Raw genomic sequence first — 12,206 nt, 5'->3', positions numbered from 1 at the left:
TTGTCAAAATGGCACAGATTGGAGTTGACATTAGAACAGCAGTCTCAGGCACAAGCCACATCATCTGCCCCTCCAAGTGGGGGTGCACGGCAATGAAGTCCCCAGGGGAGAGTAAAGAAAAGGGCCCCTCTGCTGCAGCGGCCTCAGTTTCCGTATTGTGTGAGTAAGGTGCTGCCACCAGTAGCCAATTCTCTGTAGACATACCCAGAGCACCACCAGAGCAACAGCTTAAAAGGAGGGTCTATTAAAGCACAACGACAAGCGAACCAACAAAATTCATGCAGAGAAATACACCTTACCTTTAAACAGAGACCGTCTCTGAAGGAAAAGCAAAAAGCTTGATTTCTTCTGCAGCCACTCTAAGAAGTTGGCATAACTTATGAGTTGCATTTTGAGATACAGCTCATCTAAGCGGTTTAATATTTTAAGATGACGCAATTTCTAGAGGAATGTTCCCCGATATGGGGCAGTAGTGCTGCATGGTGGCCCTGCTTCGGTCATAGGATAGGGCAGATATGTGTCTACTGCGCATCCACAGTTTCTACTGGCGACGTTGTACAGATGGGCATGTGTTTGGCTGGCATTCTGTCATTAGCAGTGTTGCAATATTTCTTGCTTTCCCTACAGAATTGTGTTTAAATCCAGAATCTTTCACTCAATTTATCCTGAAACGTGTGTTGTAAAATTCACCATGTCGAGCTTATATTTTAAAAAATCTTGGGAGTGAAATTTGCTCTGAACTATCTGGGGGAAGTCAGGCTGGCTCGCTTTGCGTGCTCAATCGCAGTAACAACTTGAAAAATCCAGCACTCAGTATTAGGACTTTAGTTTAGATCTGAGGTGCTTTGGAATCCACACTGACCCAGTGTCGAATGAGTTTGGCATCCCTGTATGAAAAGGAGAGGGTAGATTTTGATGTGACACTATATTGTTAAGACAGAAGAACAAGTTACTTATTACCTTGTAACGTTCTTTCGATGGGATGTTCCTTCGACGTATTCCTTATCTTGATAGAGTACATCCCAGCTTGCTGGCATCGGAATTTTTTTCAGTAGAGGACGCTGCGCGTCAACGTCCCTCGAGCTGGTGTCCCTCGACAGCCTCCGTCTCAGTGCCGACGTCATCGTGCATATAAATAGACTCGCGCAGCGACCGTTGCTCAGTTCCGTTTTGAAGCTTGAAATTAGCTGTGCATGAATTGGTTATTGACCTTGAAGAAGCGTAAGCTGCAACTCCAAGGGAAGTTTTACTGTGGAGATGGATGGGAGGGGCGATAAGGAATACATCAGAGGAACATCCCATCGAAATAACGTTACAAGGTAAGAAGTAACTTGTTCTTCGAAGGGATTGTGTCCTCCGACGTATTCCCTATCTTGATAGACTCCCATAGCAGTGGTGTGAAAGAGGAGGTGGGAGTAAAATTGGGATATTTCCCTTTAAGAATGAACAGAATGTAACACAGCTTTGCCAAATCTTGTCTCCTGGCTAGAGGAGGAATCCAGACTGTACAATTTTGTAAAGGTATGTGTGGACGACCAGGTGGCAGCCGCACCTATGACCCGAATCGGTACCCCTCTTTGGAGAGCTGAAGAGGCTGCGATACCCCTGGTTGAATGAGCCCTAAGATGTTGAGGGGGTTCTTTCCCTGCCAATTTGTAGCATTCTAGAATGGCTAAAATAATCCATCTGGAAATGGTCTGTTTTGTGATTGGCAATCCTAATTTGTGTCCTGCATAACCTATAAACAGTTGGTGTGCTTGCCTTATCCTAGCAAGTCTGCTGATATAAAAACTCAAGGCTCACCTTGGATCCAGCCTATGTAGCCTCTCTTCCTCTTTCCCAGGATGGGGAGGAGGATAGAATGAGGGTAAGGTTATCTTATGAGTGATGTGGAATTCAGAAACCACCTTTGGGAGGAAATTAGGCTTCACTTGTAAGACAACTTTGTCTTTGTGAAAAATTGTATGAGGAGGTTTGCAAGATAGAGCTTGTAATTCGCTCACTCTTCTGGCAGATGTTAGAGCCACTAGGAAGACTGTTTTAAGGGTTCGAAATCTTAATGAACAAGAATGGAGTGATTCAAAGGGAGTACCCATCAGAAAATGTAAGACTAGATTTAAGTCCCACAAGGGAACTTGGAACGGCTTTGGGTGATAGACATTAGTTAACCCTTTCAGAAATTGGATTACTAGGGGTAATTTGAAATATGATGGCTCCTCCGCAGTGCGCTTAAAGATTGACAGCGCTGCGAGGTAGCCCTTGATCATACCAACTTGAAGACCTATATTCGCCAAATAGAGCAAAAAAGATAACACCATTGGTGTACGGCATGAAAAGGGTTTGATATTCTTTTCTCTACACCAGCTGCAAAACTTGTTCCAGCGGCAGCGGTATAAAGTCTTTGTTGCTGGCCTTCTAGCTGCAAGCAACACCTCAATGACGTCATCCGGGAGATCCCAATCCTTGTATCTCAACCTTTCAGAAACCAAGCATGAAGGTTGAGGGTTCTGATGTCTGGATGGAGAACCTGACCACCCTTCTGCGAGAGAAGATCCTCTCTTTGTCGGAAGACGAATCGGAAGGCAGATCTCCTGGCCCAATCCGGGGCAATTAGGATCATAGTCTTCCGGAATCTTCTCAACCTCCTGATCATCTGAGGAATGACAGGGACTGGAGGAAACGCGTATAGAAGTGGAAACTCCCAGTCTACTACGAACGCGAATTCCCTTGAACAAAACTGATCGCACTTCCTGTTGATACTGGTGGCGAACAGATCCACTTGAGGGGTTCCCCAAAATTGAATTTTCCAACAAATTTAACAAACCCCCAAATTCTCCCTTCCCTACCCTCCCCCTTCCCCGTCGGTGCTGCTTCAAAGTTTACGTGGCTCCCCGTCCCCTCTAAGTGCCCATTCAGGATCATTCCAGGTCCAGGAGTTTAAGACGTTGTGGGCGCCACCCAATCCTGAAATCGTCTGAGAAAGTTGAGGACCTCCCCCCACTCACTTGCAAAGTTCTGTATTGCATTGTTCATTGCGTAGGAGGCCCACTCCATCGCTACTATCTCCCAGATTTTTCGCAACCAGTCTTGGAACATCGGTAAGTTCGAGCTCTTCCATCTCTGGGCGATAATTGTCATTGCCGCCAAAGTGAGCATCACCCTCGCTCTTTCCCTGCCCTTTGGACCGCCTGTCGCTTCTGCTGGCCTCAAACCTAGTAGGGACCATTCTGGGGGTATGCCTCCATCAGAGCCAAACACTTGTTCCATCGCCTGTTTAATGTCTCTCCAGAACGGGGCTATCTTTGGGCATCACCACCAGGAGCCAATGCCGCAGTTGAGAGTATCTCAGCCTTTCACCCTCCCCCAAAGCGAAGTCCCTTTTACACTGAACAAAAGGGCTGATCTCCTCTCCTGTGAACATGTCTCGCATCCAACGGCAGCCTCCCTCCCGCCAGTACCTGAATGCCCCTCTCTCCAGCCCAGGGGTGAAATCTTTGTTATTGAAGATAGGGGTGAAGGGGGATGGGTAGTTTGTAATTTCCTTCTGTTGGACCAGGCTGTCCCAATTATCTGCAACTAACTTAGTGATAGAGCTCTGATACATGTGGCCCGGCCGATGTTGTCTGGGTAGCCACAGAACCTCCCCCAATTCGTGCTTCGTAACCGCTCTGTCCATCTTAACCCAGTGTTTTCCCTCCCCCTCCCGAAGCCATTCCCTAATCACCCTTAGCTGGGCCACCTTGTAATATTGACGGAAGTTGGAAAGTACTAGTCCGCCACCTTTCCTCAGGGCCATAAGTTGCTGCCTACTCACCCTTGCCCTTTTCCCCTCCCATATAAATTTGTTTGTTATCGCCTGGAGCTCCTTAAAGAAGCTGGCCGGGAAGAGGTAGAGCAACCTCGGCAGGGTGACCATTTTTATTGCCTCCAGCCTCCCCAGCCAGGAGATCCGAAGATTCCGCCACTTGAGGAGATCATTTTTAATTCTTTTCAAAAGAAGGGGATAGTTTGCCGCGTACCACCCTTTAAGGGCCGGAGTGATTCTCATCCCCCCCCCCCCCCCCCCCAAGTACGTGATGCCCCCCGGTCGCCAGGCGAAAGGCGTGGACTCCTTTAATTCCTCCCTCTGCTCCCTCGCCAACGTCAGGTCCATCAATTCGGACTTATGCATATTAATGCGTAATCCGGATGCTTCCCCAACGTCTTCTAATAATAGCCTGCATTGCCTACTCGACTCTATGGGGTTGGTCAGGGCAAGTAACATGTCGTCCGCGAAGGCCGCCACTTTGTGCGGTCTACCCCAAACGGTATTCCCTGTATTCCCTCTGATTTCCGAATCGCCTGCAGGAGGGGCTGTAAGTAGATCGCATAAAGCATGGGCGAGAAAGGACAGCCCTGTTTTGGACCTCTTTGGAGTTGGAACGATCTGGATAAAGTCCCGTTAACAACCACCCTCACTCGGGGACCCTCGTAATTCGCCTTGACCATCTGTAAATAGGCGCCTCCCAGCCCCATTTTTCCCGTGGCCTTGAAGAGGAAGGACCATTCCACCCGGTCGAACGCTTTTTCAGCGTCTAAGGATAGAAGTGCTGCAGGGGTACTAGTCTTTTCCGCCTTCTCCACTAGGTGGGCCACCCTTCTAATATTGTCCGCTGTCTGCCTCTCCTTCACAAATCCTGCCTGATCCTGATGTATCAGGTCTGGGAGAATCCCCTCGAGCCTATTCTCTAGGATTTTAGTATACATTTTTGCGTCCACATTAATAAGCGCTATTGGCCTATAGGAGGATCTCTCGAAAGGGTCCTTGCCCGCTTTCAGAATCAGGGAGATTTTGGCTTCTTTCATGGATGAAGTGATTTCCCCACTACCTCTAAAGGAGTTGAAGAGGTAAGTCAGCTTTGGTACCAGCACCCCAGCAAAAGTCTTGTAGAAGGACGCAGAGTACCCGTCTGGGCCAGGGGCCTTGCCTGCGGGGAGCTTCCGAATCACCCCCCTCACTTCCTCCTCCATTATTTCTTGCTGTAGACCAATCTGGGCCTCCCTCTCAATTTTACGCAAGTTAACTCTTCCCAGGAATTTCTCCTGGGCCCGGTCGCAGGGGTGCTGTGACGCATATAAGGTCTCGTAAAATTTAGCCATGGCTTCTCGAATGTCTTCTGTTCGAGTAACCCTAACCCCTATATCTGAGTTTAACGCCGTGATTGTGTTTTTCGCAGTGGCTCCCCGAAGGAGGCGCGCCAGCAAGGCGTCCGCCTTATTCCCTTTAGCATAACATTTTGCCTCACGAAAAGCAGAGCCGACTCCGCTTTTTTAGTTCGTAGGACCCCCAACTGTCCCACCGCCCTCCTGTAATCCTTCTGGTTGGGCCTCGTGGAATTCGCCGCCACCCTGCCCCTCGCCTTCTCGACCTCTGCCTCCAGCCGGGACTCCAGGGCCTGTAACTGCTTCTGCCTTTGTGCCTTGGCTGCTATCATTTCTCCCCTCATCATGGCCTTAAATGCGTCCCATCTTATATCTTCTCCCGTGTCCCCTCTTGTTGCTATTAAAGAACTCTCTCATCTTACCCTCAATCTTCTCTCTTATCAAAGGATCCCTCAGCAAGTATTCGGGTATTTCCAACCCCACAACCCCCCTCTCTTCTCTCCCAGTTCCAGCTGCATTGACAGTATTTTATGATTTGCTATCCCCATGGGCCCAACCACTATCTCTTTGACTTTGCCCACCAGATTAGCCGAGACCCAGAAATAGTCAATTCTAGATTGCGTCCCGTGGACTTGGGAAAGGAAGATGTAGCCCTCCGCGTCCCCTTTCAGTTCCCTCCAGACATCCCTCAGTTCCCCCGAAGCCACCGCCCCTCCTCCCCAGCTCCTAATCACCCCCGACCTGTCTTTAGCCTTGTCCCATGCTATATTTAGGTCACCCATTATGATTATCTGGCCCCTTGCCCAGTCACCTATTTTCCCCATAAGGTTGCGGTGGAAAGAGTCCTGCCCCGTGTTAGGCGCATAGATAACCCCTATTGTATACATCTCCTCTGTGATTTTGCCTCTCGCCATCACAAACATACCCTCCTTGTCTCTTAGGGTATCCTCCAAGCGGAAGTTCACTGTGCCTTTGATGGCCAGCGTCACCCCCCCCACCCCTGACTTCGTGGGGCCAGACGCCTGAAACACCTGGTCAAACCCTCTTAACCTTAAGCGAGCGGCTGTGATCCTTATGAAGCAGGTGTGTTTCTTGTAGCCCCCAGGAAGTCTGGTTTTCCCCGCTTTGTAAATTGCTCCAACCTTTTCCTTTTTTTCCTTTTCAGCGGAGTGTTGAGGCCCCTAATGTTATTCGTTACCCATTTGAATTGTGATTGGACACCTGCTCCCGCCTTTCTTGTCCCTCCAGAAACTCCCCACCTCCACTCGTTTGCACCGTGCCAATTACTCAGGTGCGTGAACCACTTTTAACTCGCCCCTCGAGCAGCACTGAGGTTCCCCCCATTCCCTTCCCCCCCACCCCACTCCCAGCCCCCGACACCCTTAACACTAGATGTTCCCGTCTCCCTCCCACCCTAGGCTTCCTCGCTCTTAGTGATCCCATGGTGTTTGCCCGTAGCTCCTTCTCTCCTCCTTGTGATCAGAAACAGCCTATTTGTCCACCACCCCCTAAGACCATTCGGACACCAGGTCAGTTCTCCTCGCCCCAGGGCCTCTCATCTTCTGCTGGCTTCGTTTCCACTCCCTTCCCGGGGGGCCTCCGCCGTGCGGGTCTCCTCTTTTTCCCCTCGCCGACCACGGACCATTCCCATGGCCTAGAGCGCACCCCACTTCCTGGCTCAGACGAGCCACTCGGGCCCGCAGCCCCCCCCCGGCCCCTGTCCAGCTCTAGATCCAAATCAATTTGGAGTATATCCGCTCCCTCTTGCAGCGTGGTTATCCGCTTCTGAGAACCGGCCCACTCGAACTTGAGTCCAAAAGGGAAGGTCCACTTATACCTGATCCCCTTTTCTTTAAGTTTCGAGGTGAGTGGGCCCCATTGTCGTCTTTTGAGCAGGGTGCTGCTGGCGAGATCCTGGTACAGTTCAATATGTTGGTCGTTGAAGGATATCGGCTCTTTTTGTCTAGCAGCCCTGAGAACTGCCTCTTTTTGAGCATATCTTGTGAACGCAGCTACTACGTCCCGTGGCCTGGACTTCGGGTTCCTGTTGAGGAATCCCACTCTGTGGACCCTGTCCAACTCGATCCGATCAGGTGAGAGCTCGCCCAGTATCTCCACATATATCCCCTGAACTGTCTCCTTCAGCTCCCTATCTTGCACCGAATCTGATGTTGATCCTTCGAGACCTGTTTTCCATGTCTTCCATTCTGATTTCCAGGTTCTGCGTTGCCGTGTCAAGCCTCTCGATTGCTTCGCTATTCTCTATAGTCTCTCTGCCTACCTCCTGCAGGCCTTTTTCAACTATGTCCGTTCTCTCCCCCAACTGACCCCCTCCCTCCTTGATTTCCGCCATCGCCTGATTGATTTCCGACCTCATTAATTGAAATTGCTCTTGGAAGGTTTTCCCCAGAGATGTCTGAAGTGAGAGCAGCTCCCCACGCAGATCCTGGCGTATTCGCTTCCGAGGTCTCAGTGTGCTCCTGCTCCATATTTCCCCCCTGTGTGGCTCTGCGTTCCTCAGCTGCCTCTTTGCTTGCCCACAGGGCTATAATGGGTCCGGAAGCATCCCCCTGGGACTGCTTTTATGTTTGGTCACCATAGTTGTGGAATATGGGCAGGAAGGTCCCCTCTGACCATGTCTGCGCCTCCCCAGGGAGCTGTTCTTGACCAGGCCCGATCCCAGTACCTTATATATGCAGTTCTTGATGCTGCCTTTGGGCCTGGTTGTGGTGCGACCTCCAGGTCAGTAGGGCTGCATGGGCCAGTGCCAGGCTCACCTGCTGCTTGCAGCCGGGGGGAACAGGTGCCAGTCCGGGACGTGTCAGTGCCACGGCCCCTAAGATGGTGCAGTGGGGGCGAGGCCCTTCAAGCCCAGAGAAGGGCCCCCCCACCCCCCGAGACTCCACCAGGATGGGGGGCCCCTCTCCAGGCGACCCTCGGGGCTAGTGCAACTCGGACACCGCCCTCCCCGCTGCTTACCGTACTATGTTGTTGCTGCCTGTCCGCTGCACGGTCCTGCTCCCCTCTCCATGGGTCCCCGCCTGCGTCCCTCCAACCAGGAGCCGGCCGCTGCTACAGAAGGCTGTTCCACGCCCCCTGATCCGGTGCCAGCACCCGCCCGATGCTCCGCTGCTGGGTGGCAACAAAACTCAAGGCCCCATAGGGTGGTCCGACAGCCCCGCCAAAGTGCTCCGAGGGCTGCACCCCGCACCGGGGCTTGCTGCCGGATCCCCTCCTCCGCCCGGCCGGGTTCAATCAAGGCAGCTCCCGGGGGGCGCCGGCAGGTAAGCCCGCCTGTTAGTCTGCGTGAGGGCTCCGAATATTGCCGGGACTGCGACCGCCCCCCCTGAAGTTGCACATCTCTTTCCTCTGCCTGGGGGGTGGGGGGGGGAACAGGAACGGGTCTCCGATCCCGTCCCCCCTTCAGCCGCTTGGCCCTCTCCAGTCCAGCGTCCGGCGGCCCGAAGTGCCTCCTTCGCCCACAGCCTCCAATGCGCACCGAATTACTATCCCTTCTTCTGCTGGGCGCTTTCACAGCCACGGCTGCTCCAAGGTGCGGGGAAGTGCTGACTGCTATATTTCTCCGCTCCTCAACACATAAGGGGTGGTGGAACCGCTTAAATAAGTTGAAGGTTCAGGAGCGCCGTCAACACACGTCTACCTGGTGTCGGCGGCCAGCTTGGAATCTCGAAAATACTTTTTTTGACCTAGCATCAAACCTTTTATCATCCCTGTCCTGTGGAATAGTAGGGTATGCAGATCTACTATTTGATGAAGTTGCTGCTTGTACAACCAAACTCTCTGGAGTTGGATGTTTGCTCAAGTATTCAGGATCTGTAGCAGATAGCCTGTATTTGGCAGATAGGTTCTTGTTAACTGCAGGGATAACGTCAGGAGTTTCCCAATTAGCAGAGATCTTTCTTTGCAGAGCAGTATGAAAAGGAACAACAGGATCTTCCTGTGGACCTTTAACTAAAATGTCAGTAAGGTCATCCTGCTGAAAAGAAGGAGTAGGTGGAGACCACCACATGAATTCAATTATTCTAGCCATCAGAAACCTATAAGGGGTCTCAGCATGCTCCCCAGGGTCCGGTCTAGCAAACTCTACTTCTGGAGAAGTATCTAAACCACTTGCCTCATATAAAGAGTCTTGAAGATCTTTTAACCTGTTCTCTTCAGAGATAAATTCCTCTGGTATGGGTGTTGTGGTCCTTTGTAAACCAAAAGGTCTCTCATGGTCGAAATCCTTCCCTTCCTCATGTATAGAGGACAAAGCTCTAAAGTAATCAGACCTAGGATATGGTTTAAAACCCATTTCTAGAGCAGAAGGGACCAAATTGGTTGACAACGGTTGAGAAAACGTCGAAGTTGACAAAACCAAAAAGGGTGCCAAAAAAGTTTGGAGAGACCTCGAAGTACTCGAGAGGATCGGAATCCTACTCGGAGTCGTCGACGGCATCCTCGAGGTCATGGTCAAAGTCCTCGATACCTCTACTGTCTGAGATGTAGTGACAGTTGTAGGTCTGTCTTTTATCGGAGTCGACAGTGGCATCGAAGACAGTGTTGATGCAACCGATTTATGCGTCGACGGACCCTTCGACAAAGGCGTCGATGACGCAGATTTATGAGTCGAAGAAACCTTTGACGACGGCGTTGATGACGCGGACTGTCTGCCTTCACTCGAGGGTTCATGACGCTCTCGGGTAGCTTCTTTCGCCGGGTGCAACGACTCACAGCGTTTTGATTTTTCGGGTCTTTTACCCAGGGTATCACCTTTAGCCATCTCCAAGGGGGTCAAAGCCGCTTTCTCGAAGACGCTAAGCATTTTCATACAGAATTCCTCCCACTTAGCTGGATAGCTGTCTCTCGTGGGGCAGGTGACCATTTCCGGGGAGACAGAAGAAGACGAAGAAGAGGGAGATCTACAACGCCTCTTCTTAGAGTGTTTCAATCTCGAAGACTGATCGGAACCGCTTTGAGACCTTGAATGTGAATGTTTCCTGTGACGGCGAGGAGACAAATGTCTCGACTCTGCCGAAGAAACTTTTGAGGGAGTAGAGGTTTTAAGAGTCTTACCTCTTTCTAGCTTCCCCTTATGCTCCTTCAAGGCTTTCGCCGTCATGGACATGCAGTCCTTGCATTCCGAACAGTGATGCTCCAATCCCAGGCACCACAAACAGATCCTGTGAGGATCCGTCAACGACATGTTCTTCCCACAATCGCGACACTTTTTGAAGCCGGACCGTGGGGTCAACGGTTCGGATGAGGAAGCCATCGAATTAAGATGATATCTTCGAAGAATAAGTTGAATCTTCTTGAAGAAAGAACTGAGCAACACGATTCCGAGGCCCACGAAGCGTGGAAAAAATGGAACTGAGCAACGGTCGCTGCGCGAGTCTATTTATACGCACGATAACCTCGGCACCGAGACAGAGGCTGTCGAGGGACACCAGCTCGAGGGATGTCGACGCGCAGCGCCCTCTACTGAAAAAATTTCCGAGGCCAGTAAGCTGGGATGTAATCTATCAAGATAAGGAATACGTCGGAGGATACAATCACTTCGAAATGGTTTTCTGGCTTCCTAAATTTCTGAATCTCCTAAACATTTTCTGGCGTCCATGCTTTTTTCAACTTTTACTTATGTGGCAATAGGTGGTCCCCCTACCACTGCAATCCTTTTTCTGCTATGCCGCTCTTTGTAGCCCATGTGGACAGGGGTGCTTTTTAAGCAGTGAGTTGTGCAGTGGATGGTGGCAGCTGTGATTTAGTTGAAGGCACTTTTATGGCATTAGTAGCTCAATGCTCCGATATGGCATCCATTGAGGGCACTGATGCATTTGCTAAGCCATGTCCTTAGCCTTTATTTTGGACCACCCCTTTTATCTATGTGGACAATGAGGCACAACCAAAATAGCTTTTTTCCTGATGTGGGCTCATCGTCCTCCCACAAAAGCAGCCTCAGTTTAAGTATAAACTGCTGTAGACTGAGTTAAAGAAATCCAGACTTCCCAATCTACATCCATTGTGGCAGTTACTGTGTGCTCGATGTTTTTTTAGGGAAGCCCAATTATCAGAGTGTATTTTCAGTGGGAGACCCTATGCATTCCTATGATCTGTAGCTCAACTCCTGGATGACCTCTGCTGAGGATGGGCTGCTAACGATCCTGGTTTCGCCATACTCACTGGACCCTGCCTCCCTTGTCTTTGCAATCTGCTCCTTCAATGCAGGAGTGGTTGCTAAATCTTCAGCCTCGTGAATGGTTCTCCAATGTGTCCTTGTTGGTCTTCTCATTGTCTGTGTTAAGCCAGAATCCTATTTTGAGAATTCCAATGCCAATTTTTTTGGGCCGTACAACTTTTTTTGCTTTTTCACCATTCTCTTTTGGTTCATTGATCTTTTTTGGTGGCCAGAGGGACTGCTCCTGGAGTGCCTCTCAGACTCCCCATTTTTGCCCTTTGGAGATTTAATCACCTTTCGCAGGTTCTAAGGAGTAGGTCGATGGCAGCTTTACTTTAATTTGGGCTTCAAGTGCAAGTCATTTTACAGCAAAGCACCCTTTTTGTAGCCACTGGGATGCCAATTAGTTTTTCAAATCCTGCTCTTGACCATTTTGTGTTTCAGGGCTTCCCTTTATTCTAGGTGACTTAGAGGTGGCCTCAAAATGTCTATTCCGACCACATATGCTCTTTGCGAGTACAAAATGGCAGCCTCCATATAGGGCCTTACAGGTTTAGGATAGTATATGTCCGGGACTAGCCCGCTCACTTCCTGTGGAGGTAGAGAATGCAGAGTGGCAGTCCTACTGACCAATCAGTACGATTGGTCATCAGACCCCACCCCCTTATAGTGAATGGCCAACCCCTTTGTGCAAGGGTATATAGGCTATGTCCTGCCACTGTTGCACTCTTGGTTTGTCTGTTCTGCAATGAGGAAGCAGGTCCAAGGACCTGCTGAAGGAGATTTTGTGCCGCAATTCCTGCTGTTCTTGCCATTTTTACCATTACCTCACTAAGCACAGACTGGCCAGGTAGAGTGGTTTGGGCCTTTTGCTCCTAAAAGGTCT

The 12,206-nt window shown here is 50.4% G+C and overlaps 1 protein-coding gene across 2 annotated transcripts in view; it reads right to left on the bottom strand.

Annotated features, from left to right (window-relative positions):
• ADCK5 (aarF domain containing kinase 5) overlaps nucleotides 1–12,206 on the bottom strand; it is a 925,852-nt gene that overhangs the window by 362,212 nt on the left and 551,434 nt on the right. The window lies entirely within an intron of this gene.

The sequence above is a fragment of the Ambystoma mexicanum genome, chromosome 5q (genome assembly GCF_040938575.1).
Source record: "Ambystoma mexicanum isolate Mex_15411 chromosome 5q, UKY_AmexF1_1, whole genome shotgun sequence".
Taxonomy (NCBI): domain Eukaryota; kingdom Metazoa; phylum Chordata; class Amphibia; order Caudata; family Ambystomatidae; genus Ambystoma; species Ambystoma mexicanum.
This window is presented reverse-complemented; position numbering and strand designations above follow the sequence as displayed.